This window comes from Ochlerotatus camptorhynchus, unplaced genomic scaffold (genome assembly GCF_037179485.1).
Source record: "Ochlerotatus camptorhynchus isolate MF236.1 unplaced genomic scaffold, CSIRO-AGI_Acam_v1.1 ptg000071l, whole genome shotgun sequence".
NCBI lineage: Eukaryota > Metazoa > Arthropoda > Insecta > Diptera > Culicidae > Ochlerotatus > Ochlerotatus camptorhynchus.
The window spans coordinates 787,616-810,705 of NW_027040561.1; the positions used below are offsets into that span (position 1 = coordinate 787,616).

The following is a 23,090-nucleotide window of genomic DNA, read 5'->3' on the forward strand; positions in this document are numbered from 1 at the left end:
TGGTGGAAAATTGAAACCCAGCATCCTTCCCGCGCACCCATGAAATCATAGCATAATTAAACCACCGTAAATTTTTTATCTGCTGGGCACACGCGCGCGCCGCGTCACGAATGTGCTCCGGAACTTACTCTGGTTACTTCGAATAGAGGCACCGTAACAAAAACGAAGGCATGTTTGTTTGGTACGGTGTAGGAATATATAACTCAGAGCAAGGGAGAGCAGAGCTGACAAGGAAAAGCCAAACTGGACCGTTTATGAAAACAGGAAAAACTTGTCAACGAAGGCATCGCAGCTCGGTAGAGACAGCAGAGCAGAGGCGACAACCATAACGACGACGCCGCCGCCAATGAGCTACGGATGCCACTGGGGAAAAGATGTATTATCTTGGCTAAACTACACTGCCTAGCTTGCTGAGAAAGAGAAAGATGCAATGATAAGGTGCCTAAATCCCACTGCATGCAGAGACATGGTGCTGCCGGTAGAGTCGAGCATTTCTTCGAAGAGCCCACCCTCCTAGCATGAGCAAGCAGGTAGCAGCAGAGGTGTGCTTCCGACATGTATATAAGTATCGGCTTGTCCGATGTCGGATTTTGCTAAGGGGCACACTTTGCGACATGTTGTCACACACGACAACAGCAGATATTTGCCAGAGATTTATGGTTCGTTCATTATTATGTTGTTCAGCTCGATCGACACAGATCAGTATCTCGTATCCACTCATTCATGAGGTTTAGTGATAGGGTGGAGAACTACTTCTGCCTAATCGCCCATTTTGGGCCTATCGAGCAGAAAACAAATAAATCCATGATTTCAGAGTTAACAAGTCAATTATGCGTTTGGTACGATACTTTAGCTAATAAGCTACCGAACGAAGTCAATGAGAACGCGTGATATGAAGGTTTGCATCCATTATTCCCAAAAACAAAAGAAGCGCTCCGACCGAATCAATTTTTATCTTCATCAGATAGGCCGAAGTGAATTCAATTGCGTTTCAAAGGCGTTTCAATGCGTTAGGCCGAGTTTAGCATCCGTAGGCCGAGTTTGGCGTCAAGAAGCAGTGTTAGATTTTTGACAATACATATCTCAACGATTGGTTTCTCTTTATCAAATCTTTTGGTACGTACGGAGAGGTAAATAAATTTGGAAGCCATCAGTAATAATAACATTTCATTTGGTTCTAAACTGCGCTAGATTAAGATGGACTAAGTGCGGGTTGTGCTTAATAGGCCGGAAATGGGGTATTTAACCCTAGTTGTGGCTTTAAATAAAATATTTTGAGAAAAATAATGATGAGATCGTATTTTAAACTGGCTCGGAACTAGAAGATTCCTAGGAAAACATAGTAATTAAAATGTTAATTATTTCTAGAAAACTGGTTGTACCTAGTTCATAATTCAACTATCTAAAGTAGCCCTGTCCAACCTATCTAAACTTGATTTTTTAAATGACTGTATTTATGTTCGATGAACATGTTTCGAGCTGCATTATCTTTGATTCTCATTCATTCTGTGCTAAAATTAATACTTATGAATAAAATAGAAGTAGATGATATCATTGCTGAGACCCAGAGACTACGTGGGCAGCGCTGATTTTAACAATTGAAGGGCGTTATAAAATAGGGTCAATACGTCCGTAATAAGCATATAAAGTTGCATAAGTAGACGATGTCAGTGCATTCACAAAGATTAATTGCCCAAGTAACAATTGAATAGCCGTTTGCTATCACTCTAATCACGGTTTATAACGGTAATAAACAATCATTTTAGTTTAAATGTAGCATTTAATTGTTCAAAACATTCTTGGATAGTCGTTCAGCATATTGCTGTTTTTAAACGCTTTTTAAAACTTACGATAGAGTCAAAAAGTATCTGTTTATGAAAATAAATCTAAGGCAGCACTTTGTCCCTTTATAAAACTGTTCTGTAAATCAATCATCCTTCCTTAGTGTATGTTTATTAGCGTCATGTCATTCGGTTCCAAATGAGAACAAAAAGCATTTATAGTTGCTTTTTAGTATCAAATAAGTGTATCATAAAACTCTCCACAGTTTACAAAATAAAAAAGGGAAAACTTGCTTGAGCCACGAGTGCCAACTTTTGATCTCCAATTAGCTACCTGGAAATGCATATCATAATTTCTTCAAAATAAATGCCCAGAAAATTCTTCAGTCTAAATAGCGATTTAAAAAAAAAGTTCGCTACATAATGGGAAATTGATGAAGATGATTTACTGGTTCAAATAATGTTTTGAAAAATATTACCATCGTACAGGGGAATTTACGTATTCTCGACAATCTATGAAGTTTCCGTACTTCTATTAGCAATTTCGCAGTGTCACGCACACATACGACGTGTTTGTTTATTTACATTTATCTGCTGCTTGCTATTCTATCCATTCCAATCGAAAGAATTTTCCAAAACGGTTTGAAAACGTTTCTACAACGCTCCAAACCTCTCAGTTTCTATTATCGGCAACTTGAAAACATTCATAAATCATAAAAAACAAATTAACATATTTTGCAGTGCGTATGATTCAATTGAAGAAAAATCTGATATAACAGGTTTAATCAGTCGTAAAAATGTAATCAGATTGAAGGAATCGTTTATATACATTCAGCGAACTGTTTTGGTGAGAAAATACAGCAAAATTGGTTGCCGAAGTAATTATTTACCCATGTGATCGATCAGCCTAATAAATTAATTAAAAGATCTGATATCTAATGCCGATTTCCCAAAACAAACCACAAAACCCCCACCAACAAAAGAATTTCCCATACCGGGAATCGAACCCGGGCCTTCCGGGTGAGAGCCGGATATCCTAACCACTAGACAATATGGGACTAGCGTAAGGAAATTTCCACATTGACCACAAAAGCAACACGGTAAGACTCAAAACGAAAAGAATCAACTCAAACGATTCGATCCGTCCCGCCTACCCGGAGGCAGGCAGACAACAGATGCGAAAACCCTAACACAGCGAATGAGAGAGGGTGAGTTCATCGAAAGCTATATTTACAGTTTCGCGAGAGAGGCGCATGCTCCGTGCGATGTTCATGCCACTTTACGCTCGCACCGAGTGGCACGTTTTCATTCGTTCACCTACCAGCGACCAGCCAGTAAGTGGTGAGAAACTGAATTCACCTCGCGTTGATTGATGTGAAGTGAGTCAGAATCGATGATTTTTGTTTCAGCTTTAGTGGCAAATCTATATCCATCCCATATGGTCTAGTGGCTAGGATATCTGGCTTTCACCCAGAAGGCCCGGGTTCGATTCCCGGTATGGGAAATTTTTTGCATAAGTCAACAAAAGTTGTCTTGAAAGTTTGAGTAACTATTCGTATTTATTGATATTATATATTTGATTTTTAGATTAACCTGCCAACACTTATGACGGTAAGCTCCTTTTAACTTTTAATACCGTCCCTGTCTGGATGATCTGCAAAGTGTTTGCTTAGAGTTGTGTTGATTATTATATTGATCATTGGATTTACTTCGGCATACGGATGAAAGCAGAAAAAATTGATACACTGGGAGCGTTTTTGAGAAGAATACACGTAAATGTACTATGAGTATGGAAGGCTACAGTACAAAGTAGCTTATGAACTAAACTTTCGACGATCAAACGTATCATTGATTTGTTCACGTCGAAATTATTGATATGTTTTATGTTCCTGCTCGATATGATGAAAATAGGCACTTATGCTAAAGTAGTTCTCTACCGCATTTGGACTATTGACGTTTCAAATTACGATCCATGTACATGTTCTAAGCATGTACGAAAGACCAAACATAATCGTACATATTCCAGCTCGGTGCAGTGAATCTGGGTAAGTTCTTGGAACGGTCAATTAACTTAACAGGATAAATAAGTAACACGGTGTTACACGACGGAAAAAAGCTTTTAAACTACTGTAGGATGTTAGTCTAGTCGAGTACACCATGAAATCACATTTGAAATTGTTCTAACACCCACAACATTTAAAGTCATTGTTAAAAGAAACGATTTTGGGTCAGTGACTATCATGAGTAACGCAATCATTTTTCAACCGATTTATTTTTTATTTTCAAACAGATTTCGAAAGCAAAATTCTATTGAAATTCGTTGAGATTTTTCTAATAAAATATGATTTCTATACAAACAAATAGCAATTTTCTAACTTTAGACACCATTAGGGTAACCACAACATGACCCCCCCCCCCTCGAAATAATACCACTTGTTTTCTATGCAATCCTGAGACTTTTTTCAGCCAAATCGACCAATATCCACAGGTTTGAAGCTATTTTTTCCTAATTGAAGTTTAAAATGTGGTGTTGAGCATATCATTTTCTATTATATTATTGGTTTAGCGATTGTTGGAAATTGCCAACGATTCGGGAAATTCCGAAATAATAATCCCGGAAATAAAACGACCGGTACTGGGGTGTTACTATCCGGTTGATTATTATTTTCCTGCGAAAAATTTCTTAAGTTAACATCATGGGGAAATACTACTGTGTTATGTATTAGCCTCGGTTTTAGCTTATAGTTTTTAGATGTTGACATCATACGCTCAACACTCTACTTACGTTTAGTCCCTCTTTATACTTTCTGTGTGCGTCTATAAGAGCAGTCCTATACTGTCTATAATATGTTCGCTCGTACACTATTCAGCCGTACTATAGATTAAGAAGAATTATTAAGTTAACATAGTTTTCACGGCAAAGGCTAGTGAAATTTTACCTGTTTCAGTCAGTAGGCTTAGTTTTAGGTTAAGAATAATCTTGGAAAATCCAATTGCATATTCACCGTAATCACTAGGTAAATTTAATTCAATTTAGTATAATTCACTTGTATTTAACTTTAGGTGTTACCTGATAAGCTTAATTATATAATTAAAGTCTGTCCAGTGACTAATTAATTGTAGCACGAGCTTCTGATGATGTGTTCTCTCGATAATTTTCTATTTACCTTTTGCCCAGCTATTTGTTTCTCATTCCTATTGTTCAAATCTCATATCTTTTCCTGTTAACTCACCACTACTGCAATACAATAACTGTCAAATCTGTGCGCATCAGGTTTGCGATGGTCGAAACCGAGCTGCAGTCGGTGCGTGGTAGTCGACACCGAATTACAGTAGCGGCGCGTTGGCGTGAACTCGTCAACAGCGATGTTTGAGACGTTTGCAACGCCACCTAGCTACAAAACTTTGAAAATGGTTTATACATTTTAAACTTCAACTCGAAAAAAATAGCTTCAAATGGGTAAATGCTGACCGATTTGGCCCAAATTTTGAACAAAGCCTCAGGATTGCATATAAACCAAACGGTATGATGATGAGGAGGAGGATCATTTTTTAGTCACCTTAATGGAGCCTGATTTTTTTTTCTTTTTTTTTCCTCCGTTCGGGACATAACACCACTGCGACCAGTAATTTGATCTATTGTAGTATATCCCGTGTCCTTAGTTTAGTCCATCACTATTGAGAAATTATGAAGTATTCGGTTCTTGCCTTCATCGCAAGGAATCGATTCTAATTGAAAGGTCCCGCTATTTATACCCTTCGGAGTGTTGGAACACCCTCCAAAGACGCACCCCTTTGTCAGTCAAAATTGGATTCCTTAGCAACAAAAAAAAAGCAATGACACCGATAATGACCATGCATCAGGACCCTAGTCTTAACCACTTTAAACTAGGGAACAACGAATAGAATATTAGGAATCACATAGGTGAAGACTAACTAACTCATTTTTTCCTTGTTTCAAGATCAAGGACTAAGATGTCCTTGGACTTTGGACTCAAGGACTTTGATTACTGAAAAATCCTGTAACCCTAGTTTGAAGTAGTCAAGACTAGGAATCGGTGGTAGATCTTACATCCCGTAGCGTACCACGAAAAGGTGATCTATCCACGTTACGGCAGCCTGAAATTAGTTTTTTAGTTAGTGCGATTTTTTTTAAATAAAAATCAAATTATATTTAAAAAAAATCTCAATGATTTTTCAGGTAAATCGCCATGAATGTGTATATATTTCAAAGCTCTGTTTTTTAACTTTCCAAAACCGTTTTAAAATCAAAAATTGGGTGAGAAATTATTGAGTTAATCTTGAACCCCAACCCAAAACTAATTGTTTTTTTACAATAACTATAAATTTTGGGGGTGTTCGAAAATTTTTAAATCTGATTTCATGGTGTACTTGACTCAAGTCCCCGGCAAGGTGACAGATAACCTTAGTTTCACGTACCCGCTTGCAAATCGTAGATGTCGCCACACAACGTAAACAAAGGGATTGTCCTTCACAACCGCAACGGTATTTCTCTATGGAAAACCAACTTTTTGTTTCACCATGTGTGGACGGCATACAACAGGCAAGAATGCCATATAAAAAGAGCGAATTTATAACTTTCGTGGTGAAATGAAATAAATACATACCAATTGAACCGATTGATTGAGTTTCATCTTCTTATATCAGCGAATGGCAATCAAATATTTTGGTTTCTTCAGTTATATTTAGCTCTTGAAATTGATCAGCCTTCAGATTATTGCTTTGAGCATAGCTGTGCGATGAAGGCTTATCACGGACCGAATGAATAAAAAAAAATTTTGCTTTCCTGTGTTTCTCTTACGATGTAAATAAAGTAAAAAGTTTGAGAAGCTGAAATTGAAAATTAGTCATATCGTATAAAAAAAAAAATATTTAGCTTAAATGCATTTAATGTCTTGGACAGACGTACAAAGTACAATGTTATACTAACATTGTACCATAGGTTGTACTATTTTAAGCTAGTACCTCGAATTGTACAATTTGCAGTAGTAGCTGCGTATACAGTATCCCCCCCCCCCCCCCCCTTCGGCTCTCGTTAATCCGACGACTCGATAATCCGACATCACGGTCTCTTAGAGATTTTTTACAGTGTTAGGTTGGTAACATTGTTTTGTATGGATTTGACAGTCCGATTGTCGGATCAACCTCACTAATACGACCACAAATTTGTCGGATTAGCGGGGGAATACTGTAATAATAACGCTCTTTGTTTGCTTTCTTTGTTCATCATCAACGATAATAGCAATAGCATCGCAATCACCGAAAGTATCCGCGCTGAATTCTCATTTGTTTCGATTAATTCGATGACAATCACATATTTTTGTTTTACAAATCATATGTTTAAGCATTTGGTTCTGATCTGCTCAATGCAACGGGTCAACCGTGATTACTGTTTGTCATGTTAATTTGAACTTCTGTGCAAATTTTCAGCAAAATCGGTGATGATTTAGTGGTGCTTCAAGCTAACTTTATGTTTTTAAGGTACGGCTTATAATATTTGTATCTCGAGACTGAAACAACGAAAACTGCTGTAGCAACTTTCATAGCAAAGCTTAATGTGTTATCTACCAACTTAGTGACTAAAGGTTGACTATTCAAAGTGGTTTTATTGAAGTTTGACTTAGTTTCATGCTCGAAGATATCTTAAAAAGTGAAGAATTTTAAGGTATTTGTTTTACGAACTTTTCACCCATATGATATAAAAAAATAAATAACGTTCCTCATACTGTTCTAGAAATTTCGTTCATACATAGTTTTCGTGTAGATTCCATAGATTGAGAGATAAAAATCAGAAAAGAGGCCGTTATAGCTTAAATTCACAAGACAACAGAGCCAATAAAAGCTTCAATTAGATTGACAGAACATAGTTGCATTGCTTTTCAATGACGATCGATGACTGTTTCATTGATAGATGACTTTTTTAGAAATATGAATCCTCAGTAGACGTGTTTTTTTTTTTATCAAAGACAAGTAAACTCGAGCCGTCCAAAATGTTCGTTATTTCATAAATTGCTGTTATGGCTCGAGTTAACTTGCCTTTGATAAAAAAAAAATAACGTCTACTGAGGATTCATATATTGAGGTCAACCTTTGGTCACAAAGTTGGTAGATAACACATTAAGCTTTGCTATGAAAGTTGTTACAGCAGTTCTCGTTGTTTCAGTCACGAGATACAAATATTATAAGCCGTAAATTACCTTAAAAACATAAAATTAACTTGAAGCACCTCTAAATCATCACCGATTTTGCTGAAAATTTGCACAGAAGTTCAAATTAACATGACAAACAGTAATTTCGGTTGATCCGTTGCATTCCGAACATTTCTGTTAAAATGAACAGGTCTACTGTATAACTAAACAAGTCCATAGGTTTTGAAAAAAAAAATTTGGTCATTGAATTATTGCTTCCGAAACATTGCTAATTTTACTTCAGTGAAACACCACCAGAAAATTAAACATACTCTAAAGTTAATACTCTTAAGGTACTCTAAATACAGTACTGGACAAAATAAAACATACGCTGTTTTGGATGATATTTTTTTAATCTTTAAAAAAATTGCAATAGTATATTCCGAAAAGTCAAAGTGTTTTCCTTAATGTATCCAGATATTAAAAAGAAAATGATGAAAATTGTGCGATATTCCTGCTGGAAAATAAAATCTACAGCAGTTTATTTTGATGCTTGGACAATATAAATCATACACGTCATTTATCACATTTTATTACCATGCCAATGAGATCACCTCTGGAAATCTAACATCACTGCATGATCTTTGACAGTTCTTACTTCAAGAAGCTTGCGCATTGTACCATTGTTTTTTGTTCGTGTCATTTGAAAAGTCGAAACACCAGCTGAACATTACATTAGGTCCTAAGCAACATTGATCGATTCTCTTCGTCGACTTTCTCTTTCGTTAATAACTTGAGCACATAATCGTTTCATGTTGTGTTTGTCGTATTAGATGCTAGATAAAAACTTCTTTTATCGATTTGTGTGCTGAAAATACCTGGGAATGTCTCGCTGGCATCACTGGAGATACAAAGAGAAAGTCGACGAAGAGAATCTGTCAATGTTACTTAGGAATTAATGCAATGTTCAGCTTGAAATGTTGGGAAAACAGATTTCACTCGATGTAAGAAATTTGGTGATTCGCAATCGTGAAAAGGCAATTTCTTTCCGAAAAATACTCGATTTTGATTGGAGATGTACAGCACATATCAAGCTGAACATTGCATTAGGTCCTAAGTAATATTGATCGATTCTCTTCGTCGACATTCTCTTTCGTTAATAACTCGAGCTAGATGCTAGATAAAAGCTTCTTTTATCGAGCTGTGTGCTGGGAATGTCTTTCCATGGCAGTGGGGATACAAAGAGAAAGTCGACGGAGAGAATCTGTCAATGTTACGTAGGACCTAATGCAATGTTCAGCTTGATATGGAAAAAAAAATACGAAACGCGAGGAATAGTGAGAAATTTATCCGGACAGGAACGTCATCATGTGACGAGCCATCGTGATGACATTAGGATTATTCGAATGGCTAAGCAAAATCCGATATTTTCATCGAGGGATATTGTGGAATCGATGGATCTCAATGTTAGTCGACGTACTGTTCACCGGCGGCTCAATGACAGTGATTTAAAGAGCTGTTTGGTATCGAAGCGTTCTTTCATCAGCAAGCGGAACCAACGGAAGCGGCTGGAATTTGCCAAAAAGTACGCCGGGATGTCTGTAGACTTTCTGTGGACGGATGAGAACAAATTTGAGTTGTTTGGACAGAAACGGCGATCAAGGAGTGACGCACTTAATGAACCATGCATTCAAAAGACGGATAAGCATGGAGGCGGAAATATTATGGTAAGGGGAGCGTTCGCGTGGTCTGGAGTTGGACGCTTGGCACATATAAAGGGAATAATGACAACTGATGTGTACATTGACTTGCTGTGTGAAAATTTTCTTCAAATCTTACCGGATCAGAGCACTCGAATTTCCTCCTGAATCTCCCGATCTTAAACCGATTGAGAATTTTTGGTGTCACTACGGACAATAAAGTGGTCTCCAATAAAAACGCCTATTTTTAAGTCCTCGAAACAGCGTGGGAGAATATCGATTCAGGATATTTACAAAAAGTATGTAGAAAGTATGCCACGTCTATTGAAAGTTGTGCTAAAAGCAAAGGGTGGGCATACCAAATACTGAGAGTGTGAAGATTTAAGTTGAAAGTTGAAATAAACATGATTTTTTAACAAAAACCAGGTGTATGATTCGCCAGAGATGAAACACCCGACGGCAGAAAGTCTCTTTAATGAAGAAATATACAATAAGGCTTATGATTTTTTTTGTCTATTTCGAAATTCTTACTTTATGGTGAATACATGAATACTGAGGTAATCATGCAAAATCTCAAATATTCTATACCTTCACATTCTTTTGCAGAAAAAATACATCAACTTCGTCGAAGAAACTATTATTTTAAGTTTGAAATCAACTGAGATATTGAGCTCATGATTTATTTTGTCCAGTACTGTCAATTCATAGCCATGTATAACGACTTATTGCAAGTTATAGCATAGCATAGCATAAACCAGGTTGCACAATGTCGTAGGTGGTACGAGCTCCAAACTGTTGTTAAGAAGGAGACTCACCTTCATCCGTGCTGTTAGATAGTAATTTGTGATTGATTACTACCTCTTAGAAAAAGGATGCGTCCCCCTCCAAGAAACCAGAGCTGTCCTGGCCACGTCCTTGCATCTGGTGAGGAAAGGGGAGGAAAGTTAGTCCGACACTTACTTAAGAGAGATGCAGAGAACTCTACGACCTCTCATAAGTGTCACGGGAAGGGTGGATTTTTGTTAGTAGGGAGGGTAAGCCATAGAATACGCCCAGCCGGCGTTGCTTGCAATCGTTATATCAAGCATTTAATAAATAAAGGCTGTAAGTAGTTTATCTGTCCGTTGTTGCTGCCCTTTACCTAAACATATTATTCAAAACAGTCTTCAGATTTTGGAATTCAGAAACGTTACCAGCTCGATTCTGTTGCTCCTTTGCGCCTGAAAATATTTGTTGATCCTTAACATATGCACAATTCATTCTAATGTGTAAAAGGTTATTTATAGTATGTGGAATCGTAGATTAGAATTAAGATTCGCCCTTGGCCTAACTCCCACTGTCTGGCAGTGGTATTATGGATAAAATCTGCCTGCAATCATTTCTTATGAATCCAAAGATGCTTGAACCCGGGAGTTAGAAGGTGACAGCTCTACCGCAGCTATAATAGCCCATTTCAAGAACGCAAGCATTCCGAAGCTATTTTCACACTTGATAAGCAATACATTATCGATGCAAATATACACTATTGATAATGTACTGAAACTTTCAATCAAGCAGTAGTGCAATACTTGATTGACACGTATTTAGTAAGTTTCGAAATGATCGTTTTTAATTAGATGGATAGAGATTTCCTATCGAGGACAGAGGAACGAAAAGGTAAATAAATTTAGATGAGCGTAGCTACGCGTAGGTTATAACAGTCGGCACAACATGCAACGCACATTTCAACATCACTTCTGCACTTTCAAATTTACGCTTGTTAAAATGAAATTGTAAATTTATAATATTTTCACTAGAACGAAAACGACGCAGCAAAAGGAAAACACGTCATTTTCGCAGCACGGCCTACTTCGATCTCGACTTATTGCAAGTTATGATTATAAATTTGAACATTTAATTAGAGCAAAACAATGGAATAAACAATATTTGCTATACCAGAAGAATGCCAGTCTTTAGAAGCTCAACATTCAGTAATCAACGCCTAGCGGTCATTATAAACATTTAAGCGTAATCCCCCGTGGGCGTCAGAAACTCAATAAAATTGTACCTTGCTGTTTGAATATAAAACAGCCTCGGACCAAAGCGATAGCAGTAACAGCTGCGCCGCCGGCGAGGAAATAATGAAGAAATTCAAAACTCATTATTGATTCTTATTTTTTTCGTGAACGTAGTTAATGTGGTTACCTACCCAATTCACCCATACGACCTAAAGAAAATGAAGCAATTAAGCAGTGCCCCACCGCGCACCGGTACCAGTTCGTATTATGCCTACGTCTCACAGTACAAAAACGGCACATAAAAAGCAAGTAGGGCGGATTTCGTACATCATTAGCTGTTGGGTTGTTACAGTCTGGATCTTAAAATCTGAACCGTTGCACTGCAAAAGTTCATCACACGCCTCGCAGCAGCAGCAGCAGCCTAACCTCAAAATAAAGCAATGAAGCAAAAACAAGCGAAATGCGGAGAGAAAGAGGCGAAACGCACATTATAAACACTTTGCGCCCTAACCGTACTTACTTACTTACGACTGCCAGCTACAGAGACAGACACCCAACGCGAACAACGCGATGCAACGATGAAAAAAATAAAAATATATCACCTTAAAAGGCAGTTTGTATTTTTCTCTAATTTTAATGGTTTATCTATTTAAATTTATGTGCTATGTTGCAACATTATTTTAATATAAATACCCTTGTCGACCTTTAAAAATCGCATCCATTTTTTTTAATTGGTCAATTTCAAAAAAGAATCAGGAGGAAGATTTTCTTCTGCCACTTAGTTCCAAACCCATTGATCTTTCTTTTTGGTGAATAAATGTATGCTGGGAAAATCCGGAAGTAACTTAATCCTTAATTTAACGTTACATACTTTTTGGTTAAATTTTCATAGTTTTATTTTCGTGAATAAATTTAGAAGTCATCATTGATATAAATTTTCATTTTTGTGTTTAAACTCGTTCAGAAAAGAGAGGTAAAGCGCGGGTTGTGCTTAGTAGGACGGAAATTAGATCAAAAACCCTAGGTGTTAATTTTATGAATATTTGTTTACATCTGGAAACAGTTGAACATCATTCTACTAAGATGTTTTATCTGGCACTATGCACTTTAAAAAACGACCAAGTCATTACTCAAGAGCTTCTAATAATGACAGTTGGGTGGGTTTATTCAGGTTCAGAATGGTAACTGTGTGATGGCTGCGATATTTTGTTACTAAAAAAAAAAGCATTTTTATACATTTCAGATTTCGAACTTTTGACCAAATTTTGTGGGTAAAATACTCCTATGTGCGACTGTACGAGCAAGGAAAGTTTCCGCGTGGAGGTTTATGGAGGTCCGATGCTCCTGCTGTCTGGTTGATCTACAGCACAGCACCTAGTAGTAATGTGTAGAAGACACCTTCCGGCGTCGTCAGCTGCCGGTAGCTTTTTAGTCTATAAATGACTAATGGAGAAAAATAAACTGCCGTATAATGACGTGCGAGAACTTCACACCAGAAGGGGTTGTTTGTCTCTAGAGGTTTTTGGCCCAACTTTGCAAATAGTTTTGGGCGCATTTATGGACCAATAACAATTAATGTACTTGGAACTTTAATATAAATTTTACCGTTTATTGGCAGATCAAATCGGACAATTTATTACAGTTATCAATCGATGTCAACAGAGCCAACCACCTGTGAGATCAATAACATACAGAACAGAAGTGGTAAAACAAATGTTCAAAGTTGACGTTTGCTATCCAATAATGGAGGGTTACTGTAGATAACTATAAATTTTACGAAAAATATTCATGGTTTTGGAACATTGCATTTACTTGATACAGTCAACTCTCTCTTACTAGATCTCTCTCTCTACCTCGATATTCTCCCTAACTTCGTTCTAGAACTTTATTTATCAACCTGACAATTATAGGATAAGGAATTGACGAAGCCGGCATTTACTCTATTTAACACAAAACAACATCAACGTACTCTACCGGAACTATCAATCTATCTTCTTCAGAACTTTCTCTAGCTAATAATTTTTCGCACTAAAGCTTCATGTTGATATTAGTATAGCATTTCCAAACTTTGAAAATCTTAAACTTCTCGTATGTAGTAACAAAACACTTTGATTGAAAATATCAGTGCAATTTTCTGTATTCAACTTCAATCCTAATACACGATTATTCCAAAATCATAAAAAACACGTGCCCAGCTGTAAAGTCCTACCCAAAACAACAATGCCATGTGTGCATGAAACCTAGCGGGAATTAATTCAAAGCGCTACTAACTATGTCTACTCTGTCCCGAATGGTACTCCAAAGGTCTAGAATCACATTAAAACCACAACATCATTGATTGCACAGCTTACGTACCGCACTCGTAACGGTCACAGCAGCATCACACGACTACAAAAAAAAAGATCCGTAAGCGCCGTTGTTTTCAGAATCATTCTACCATCACCGCCGCGGCCGCGTGACACTTGGCGTGACCGCGTCTGATGTTGCTCCATCATCGTCATAGGTACAACGCTGCGGAAGAACGAGATCGAAAACTCTCGCAGCCAAGCATTCCACTGGGTGATATGTATTATTATGTTATGAATTCGTCAGCTGGTTGGATCCTCCATCAACCAGTCCCAGTAGTGTAGCACAGCTAATGCTAGCTTTTTTTTTATTAGAATAAATTACTCACATATGTTGTTCGTGCGGTATTCTGCCGGGAGAGATCCTAAGGTATACTATTTGATGGAAGCGACAATAACAGTTGCCCTAATCACTCGCATAAGATCTTTTCATCTTCTATATAGCTTATTGGAAAACGAGTGCAACAAGAAAGAGTGGAATCTACACTGAAAGTCCTTTTTCGCTGTACGTTGGTTGAGCTTGATTGACCGCATGTTGTTGATAATACGTTATTGCCAGATCTGCGGTACATTCATGGAGAACCAATAAATGATGCATGGAAAGGGCAATCATCTTCATTGTACTAGTTATCTCATACTTTAAAGCAGCGTTTCTCAATCTATTTAATAGAAAATTTATTTGCATTTAAACCATATTCGCATAATCAAAATTGAACTAAATTAAGGTCTTAGAGGCGTCTTCTTGAGTACTGTAGCGTAGTTTGGGTTCCATATCATGATACACATGTAAACCGTATTGAGTCTGTTCAAAAGCAGTTCTGATTGTTTGCTCTAAGAAAGTAAGGTTGGACGAGTTTTCCGTATGTTAATAAATTTAGATGAGCTCAAAAGCGAAGAGAGTTTGCAATGATAGCATTCATAAACAATGTTATTTCGCAAAATATAAACGGTCCAGAAGTTTTGGAAAAATATGTTAACAACCAAAGAACAAACTATGCCAAAATGTTTAATGGTTAATAGAATGATGTCTCGCTATAATTCATATTGCGAATCAATTGATCAATTGAACAATGAGTAGAATGAACTTCCTCTTAGAAGTTCGCCAGGCATTAACATTATTTTCTCATAACATACTAATGCATTAAAAAAGGACTGATTTTAGCGATTTTTCATGCGATTACCCTGACACCTGGTGGTGAATCGCCAATCATAGCAACTCTGTTGTGTACAGAGAAAAAAATGACAGTTGATTTGCTGTAGCCATGACGAAAACAGTCAAGCAACTACGGATGGTATGTTCGTACTGCCAGCTCCACCCCGGAGCGAAGAAGTTGGACATCGTGAGGCACTTCGTGTCCGCCGGATATAGACTATCCGGCATTAACAACTTCCTCTCCCTTCTGAAGACCGACGGTGCTGCGCGACCGTAAAGTGCAGCAGATGCTGAAGAGGAGACCGTTCCGCGCCGGGAGATCGGAGCAACCGGCCAAACATTGAAGAAGTACCTGGACAGGATGGACATTGTTATGCGGTCAGCCGGGACCGGCCGTGTCTAATCACCCAGAAGGAGCGGCTGAAGGTGCTGGTGAAAAACATCTCTCCGGCGAAGCGGGACGTCGTGGTCGTGGAAGACCGTCAACCCTCCCAACGTCCACCAGCTGCGACCGATAGAAAATTTTGGGCGAACCTCTAACGGAGGATCTATATTCGTTGCCAAAACCGGAGGAACAGCTGATCACCAAGGCCACGAAAGAGCTGAAGAACATGCCGACATCCATCTTTTCATGGCTAAGGTTGCGGCCAACTGCCTTAAGGCCGCCCGGCAGGGAGTCGAAGCATTTTTGTAGAAGGCTTAATAAACGTAGGATTTAAGGAAAATGTGTTCCATTGAATAGGCTGTTTCTATGCATCACCAATGTAGAGTACGCTAGGTGATTATGAGAGGAAACGTCAACCAAACATCAAAATTACATTGTTTTTACATCTCAAATTAACGCATATTTTTATGCATATCTTGCATATTTCCATCGGAAGGGGTCTTATTTTATTATTTTTCATATATTTGAAAAAAATTACAGCTCAAATAACACCACATTAAAAATCCGGATGATCATAACCGCTGGGACATTTTTATAAATATTCACTTTCCTTAACAAAAATATGTGGCAGCACCTATGCTTCACGGCGAAAATTTCAGCTCTCATCACTCTTTTGGTGGTTCTCCTATAAACCACGAGAGGCTGAAACGATCGCTTAGTTTGGATTCGCCTATTACCCTTGTGGTTTTTTTTCATCGCCATCCGAAATTTGTCATTTTTTTAATGCATACGTTACATACAGCTATTCCGCGCAACTACCATAAACCGGACTAATTCATGTTGATCTTCATCAAGCTTTGTCTACAATTTGGACTTCTACATCAACACATGTCAGGCAGCCTTCAGGTTCAATTGGCTAAACTTGGTGAGTTCGTTCCATTTTGTAAATTTTTATCTTTTTAAACCAGTAACGTTGGGAGATCACCTTTTTGTGGTGCGTTACTGGTATAAGATCTACCACCGAGCCCAAGTCATGACAACTTAAAACTAGGGAATCAGGATTTTACAGTAATCAAAGGATCACATTTTAGTCCAGTTATTTCAAATCAAAAATATTGTTTATGTTCACATAATCCTTTTCCCTTTGTTCTTCTCCTTTTCCTTTCCCTTTTCTCTTTTCAGAAAGCGAGTAATGGCGCTATAGCCATAAGTCATAAAAGGCTAGAACAAGAGTTAGTGCTCATGTCTCAATGTCAGAAGAAAATGGAGCATCACTTAACATTCCTAGATTTGATGCTTCCAACGACCAACCAATCAAATAATTACCAAAATCGTAACGTACGGTACGAGATGTCCACGTTTCATCCATTTATTGGATTCTGAAGCATCGTGTTTAAATCTTCGATTTAAACAGAGCCGATGTTTTCTGAATCATCTTGCCCCTTAAATGCTGCACAGTAGGCCTGGTCGTTGTGATATGTGTGACGCATCTTCGATGTGAAACATATCAAATAGACAAGAAAAATTATGTAGGTATAGGGTAACCAACTGATTTTGGACCCCTAGAGGAAGTGAGATCACGTTTATGTCAAATTAATATTATTTGTTTATTATTATTATGCAATTTACATGCGGTTGTGTTCGAAAGCTACTCATCTTGGATGTAAAATGTCACTAGATGTTTTATTTATTGATATATACTCGAAAAATAATTCTTTTCACATCATGATATTCACATATTTTGGACCCTTCCACTTGATTTTGGACAGTGTCCATAATATATTTTGGACACACTGAATGGGAACGAATATATTTTGGACATGCTGAAGTTATTTCAACCTATGAGCCTAAAATTAATTACGACGGTCACTTCTTCCTATCTCGCATTTGTTAGGTCCGTCTAGGTGGGAAAATTTTCAAAGAGGGTGCCGTAAAACGGGGTGAATTTGATCGCTGAGTATACCCAATATTGTACTTATGCATAATATTTTTACAATGTATACAAAGATACATTCGTACGCTTAGTAACGAAAAACATGTTACACATGAAAAAATATCACGAGAAATTTCAGCGATCAATTTTGCTCCGCTGATTAATTAAACCCCGTTTTACGGTATGCATAAAAGTTAACCCCCCGTTACTCGCGCTGTTGTACTTTGTACAACACATATTAGTTTTCCATTGCTATTTTGTTGCTGCCGATCGATCTGAAACCAACTTTTATTCCTCAAAAAACTTGTTTTGAACTAAAAAAGCTAAACTTTGATTACAATTAACCCCCAAAATGCGGATAATAGAGAAAATGTGAATGGAAACCGCGTAAATGGTGTCCATACTACGTGGGATTGACTTAATTGGTTACAACATGGAATATCTCGAGATCCTGACCAGATAGAAAGTAAATGCCTTCAGCAAAGTTGTTCAGGAAGTCAAGCTCTTTTCGTTGGTGGAGTGGTTCAGAAATTTCACACTACGAGGCGCTAGTATATACGTGTAATTCTCGCATATACAATAGCTCGAGTTCTTGACCAGCTAGAAAGTTACTGTATTGGGCAAACTTGTTCAGGAGGTCAAGACTATTCGACTGGTAGACAGTAGTTCAGAATTTTCTCACCACGTGGCGTTTGTATACATATACACTTCTCGCATATGATATATCTCGAGATCCTGACCAAATAGAAAGTTAGTCTTTGAAAAATTTGTTCAGGAGGTCAAAGCCTATTGCTTGGTGTAGAATAGTTCAGAATTTTCTCACTATGTAGTTCTAGTATACACGTTAAATTCTCTCATATAAAATATCTAGAGAGCATGACAAGATAGAATGTTACTGTCTTGGGCAAAGTTGTTCAGGGGATCAAGGCCTTTTGGCTAGTGGACGGTAGTTCAGAATATTTCACTTCATGGTACTAGTATATACGTGCAATTCTCGCATATGATATATCTCAAGACCTGCTAAAAATGTACTGTAATCGGCAAAGTTGTCCAGGAGATCAAACCCTATCGTTGGTGGAAAGTACATAATTTTCTCACTAGGTGACGTTGAAAGACACGTGAAATCCTTGCATATAAAATATCTCTGAATGACCCGCATACTAGTGCCACGTAAAGGGAAAATTCTGAATTACTGTACACCAACGAAAAGATCCTAACATCCTAAACAACTTTGCCGAAGACAGTAACTTTCTGTCTGGTCAGGATCTAGAGATATTTTATATGCGAGACTTCCTCATGTATACTAGCGTAGCAAAGTGAGAAAACTCTGAACTTAAGTCCACCAGCAAAAAGGCCTTGACTTCCTGAAGAACTTTGCCGAAGACAGTAACTTTTTATATGATCAGGATTTCGAGATATTTTATATGAGAATTTCACGTATATACTAGCACCATATAGTGAAAAAATTCTGAACTATAGGCTTTGAACTCCTGAACAACTTTTTCGAAGAAAGTAACTTTCTATCTGGTCAGGATTTCGAGATATATCACATGCGAGAACTTCACATGTATACTAGCGCTATGTAGTGAGTAAATTTTGAACTACTGTCCACTAGCAAAAAGGCTATGATCTCTAGAACTACTTTGGCAAAGACAGTAACTTTCTATCTGGTCAGGATCTCGAGATATTCCATGTTGTAACCAATTAAGTCAGAACCCTCGTAGTATGGACACCATTTACGCGGTTTCCATTTACATTTTCTCTATTATCCGCATATTTTGGGGGTTAACTCTAATAAATATTTAGCTTGTTTAGTTAAAAGCAAGTTTTTTGAGGAATACTCGTTGATTTCAGATCGATTGGTAGCTCGGCTGCAAAATCGAAAAGGAAAACTCACACTGTTGTACATACAAAGTACAACGCGTGAGTACTCGTGTTACAAAAGTTGGCGTGAGTAACGGAGGAAACATAATATAACATAAGGAAACAACTGATCATACCATAAAAAAAATCATTCAGAAGTAAATCTTAATACGGAGACCTGACTCTATGCTTGCAGTCCATATTATTTTTTGTATGGGCTGTTCATAAACTACGTAGACGGTTTTTGAGAGATTTCAACCCCCTCCCTTCCGTAGAAGACAGTCTCAAACACAAAATTTAAAAAATTGTATGGACCGTAGACATCTGCCAAGCGCTCCCACCCCCCTAAAGCGTCTACGTAGTTTATGAACAGCCCCTTAGTTAAATGCGTTTGGGAGATAGGAAAACTTTTGTGGAAAACTAGGAACTAGGAAAACTAGGAAAACTCAGAGTGGACCACTCTACGTGTTTTGCCGTTTTTCCCATTTTGAATCGCCTGATAAACAAGAAATATATTTAAAAACAATGAATTCATATAATTTTGATTGATTTACTTACCAATTTAATCAGAAATCTGAGATAATAGCACGATCGACCAACCGGAATTTTTTTTGTCGCTCTTTTGATGATTCTCATTTGATAAGTGTCCAAAATAAGTTGGTAACATTTTTTTTACGATCTTTTTTGGACACTTTTTATTTAATACTTTTTAAGTAAAATCTTAAGGTGAAATCTTTATAAACACGTGAAATACATCTTCCAAAGTCAGATAAACTGATTTGACAAAAAAAATCATTGAATTGTATATTTTAGACCAAATTTGAAACAAGTACACTAACGCCGATTCCTCTTGACAAACGTCGAAACATGAAACTTTTTCGATAACATTTTCTAAAACTGCATAAATTGAGCAATTGTAAGCAATTTGAGGTGAACTAATGATCTTGAGAGATAGCAAGTAATTGAAAGAATGTAATTACAACATCAACCCAGATGAATTTGAAGAAACTAGACAGTAAGCGAGGAAAATATATGAAAAGGGTCCAAAATATGTAGGGGTCCAATTCAAGTTGGTTACCCTATATATCATTTTCCAGGATGCTTTCAAGAACTGGCTGTGTTGGTGTTAGATTAGATTAGAAAAACATTACACTACTGGTATTTTACCTACACTGAAACAATACTGATGAATAATAATAAAAATAATAAATAATGAAACACAGGGGACAAGGCGCTAATGTTGGCCTAAAGGTTCCTAAGTTGGGCCAACACATAAATTGAGTAGTAGGTCAAATTTTCATTAGCAACCAAAAATATGCATTGGCACAGCCACATTAACACGTTCATCAAGATACAATTGATAAATAGGAGATGTTTAGCGATGGGCCCAATCTTGGAGCCATGGGCCAACATTAGAGCCATTTGCCCTAATTAGTGAAACATAACAATAAACGGTAAAATTTTTGTGCAAATTTATTGGTAAGGACTAATTTTAATTTAATTTAATAATAATAATATTAAAAATGGTAAATACATAATAATAAAGAAAGAAAAAGTATGAAAAGGGGACAGAGGTTCAGGTGGGGATAATGGGTTTTTGCATGTTGGTGATGTTATTTTCAAAAGAACAATAGTGTCGAGAGGTCTAGCGAGAGGTGTGTAATTCGGTCAAAACGGCTCAAGCAGAGGTTTAAAGGAGTGGGTAATTCATTTATCACACAGATATTGGTCAAAAGTTTATGTTAAAAAAATGCAGTGAATAACATAAACTTTTATGATTTGTAGTATTAACATATAATATCAATTTCACATTATAATCTTTAATGACACTATATTCAATTACAATGGGGAAGGGGGATATAAAGGGTATCAGACAAATTGTAGGCTGGAGGAGGGAGTCGTGGTTGCCAGGCCCAAATCATGGGAAATAGTTATGCCTTCTTTGATGGAAATCCTTGGATCGATATTATCGAGGGTTTAGTTATTTTCTAACAGTCTACAATGAGTCTGATGCACCCTATTTCGAACAAACCACCAGACGGAAATCTTAATGTGTATTGCATTCTATGTATGTTCTGTAATAAGAGCGTTCCGTTGGAAGGAGATTCTCTATCCCTACAGTGGATATCGTGTAAGTGCATCAGCTTACAGGTCCACATCTCCGTTTTTGGCCCTTCACACAACGGAACAGTAAAGATTGCAGGGTTGCATAGTCTGATCTTGCCATTAAGAGGAACCGTACGTTATGGCAAGTCCTGCACTGGTGGTGGCTTCTAATCACATCACATCACATCACAATTAATCTCAAGAGAACAAAGTTACAACATATCAAAGTTGTCGATTTTGTATGAAAATCGGCATGCGCTGCTATTATATCGAACAGCATTGAAAATTGAAAATTCAGCTGATCCCGGAATGTCCAATTTATTCCCCAAAGTCTTGAATATTGTTTGAGTCTGCTTTTTGGATATATTTTCTTCCTATGTCCGAATTAACTTTATAATCTCGTGGGAACTCTTCACAGATTTCCTTTGAGAGTGTTTTTTTCTTCTCTAGAATTACATACCTTTGAATCATCCCCGAAATCTCAGAGTTCCTCATAAAATTTTACAAGAGTAATCATGTGATTCTAATATAAAATGATCTCATGATTTAGGAATTTTCCCAAAAAACTCATGGAATTCTCTCTACATCGCTTTTCCAATACTTAATCGCCCTTGCAATCATGCTCACGAACTGCTCATTTGCTAATAACTTTGCTCAGAGTTGATGAAACATAGTTCTGTATGAAACAGTCGATAGAATAAAGTTTAAGCTAGTTATAGATACGTTAAAAAAAGGAGTCATAAACTGTATTTGATTTTGTGTTTCAAAAATGAAGTGAGAAATGCTCGCTGCACATCTCCGATTTTAAGAGTAAAAATTCATTGGTGTTGATTCGAATGATAAGATTTACCTACTCTTTGCATGTCTACAGTAAACTATGATCCTAATCTATCAATTACTTTAAAGATAACTAAATTTCAACAATTGAGTGAAAAGTTATTAACAAATGAGCAGTTGGTGTGTACAACTGTGCATGCCAAGCATGCTTGCAATCACTAGCTTGAATTTTTCTACATAATTTTCTTTAAAATTCTCTTGGAATATTCCTCAGAATTCCTTTACAAAACCTTTTGAAATATCCATGGACTTCTAGCGGATGGGACTGACTTGTGGTTACCAGCAGTATTTGAAAAAAATGAACTTTTTTTGAACGAAAAAATCAACTCATTTGCTCATTACATGACCTGCTCTAAAATTACTTTTTGGCTCATTTTCCGCATTAAACGGTGATTATTTATTTTAATATGCGTATTACACATATTACAAGCAATATAAAGAGCTCTAAACTTTCTTCCAATTTACCATGAAAGGACTATACATTTGGTAACGAATAATTAATTCATGAGGTACTACTCTAACATCAAATTTTATCATAGCTCCACAGAGCACTGTAGCAGTGAAATCCTCGGAATTTTACGAACGAGACCCTAGAATCTTTATAAGGTAAAATTTGTGTGGAAAATAATCGATCCTCAAATAAAAAAAAAAAAGACCTTCCAGTTAAGCCACCGTAAGTTGAAGCAGATGCACAGCACATAGAGACGATCCATTTGGATTTCAGACGGGAATAGTCGCGTCGCCGTGGTGGTGGCACACACGATGCAAAATGGATTTAATTATGTCTAATTAACGAGCATTGACCGAACTGTTGCTGCTGCTACTTACAGCCTCTTCCAGC

The 23,090-nt window shown here is 37.2% G+C and overlaps 1 protein-coding gene and 2 non-coding genes across 3 annotated transcripts in view; 1 reads left to right on the forward strand and 2 right to left on the reverse strand.

Moving 5' to 3' along the window:
• LOC135697528 (coronin-1C-like) overlaps window positions 1–23,090 on the reverse strand; it is a 206,538-nt gene that overhangs the window by 127,669 nt on the left and 55,779 nt on the right. The window lies entirely within an intron of this gene.
• Window positions 2,768–2,839, reverse strand: TRNAE-CUC (transfer RNA glutamic acid (anticodon CUC)). The gene has a single exon. It is a non-coding gene; the product is annotated as a tRNA-Glu (tRNA).
• TRNAE-UUC (transfer RNA glutamic acid (anticodon UUC)) lies at window positions 3,214–3,285 on the forward strand. The gene has a single exon. It is a non-coding gene; the product is annotated as a tRNA-Glu (tRNA).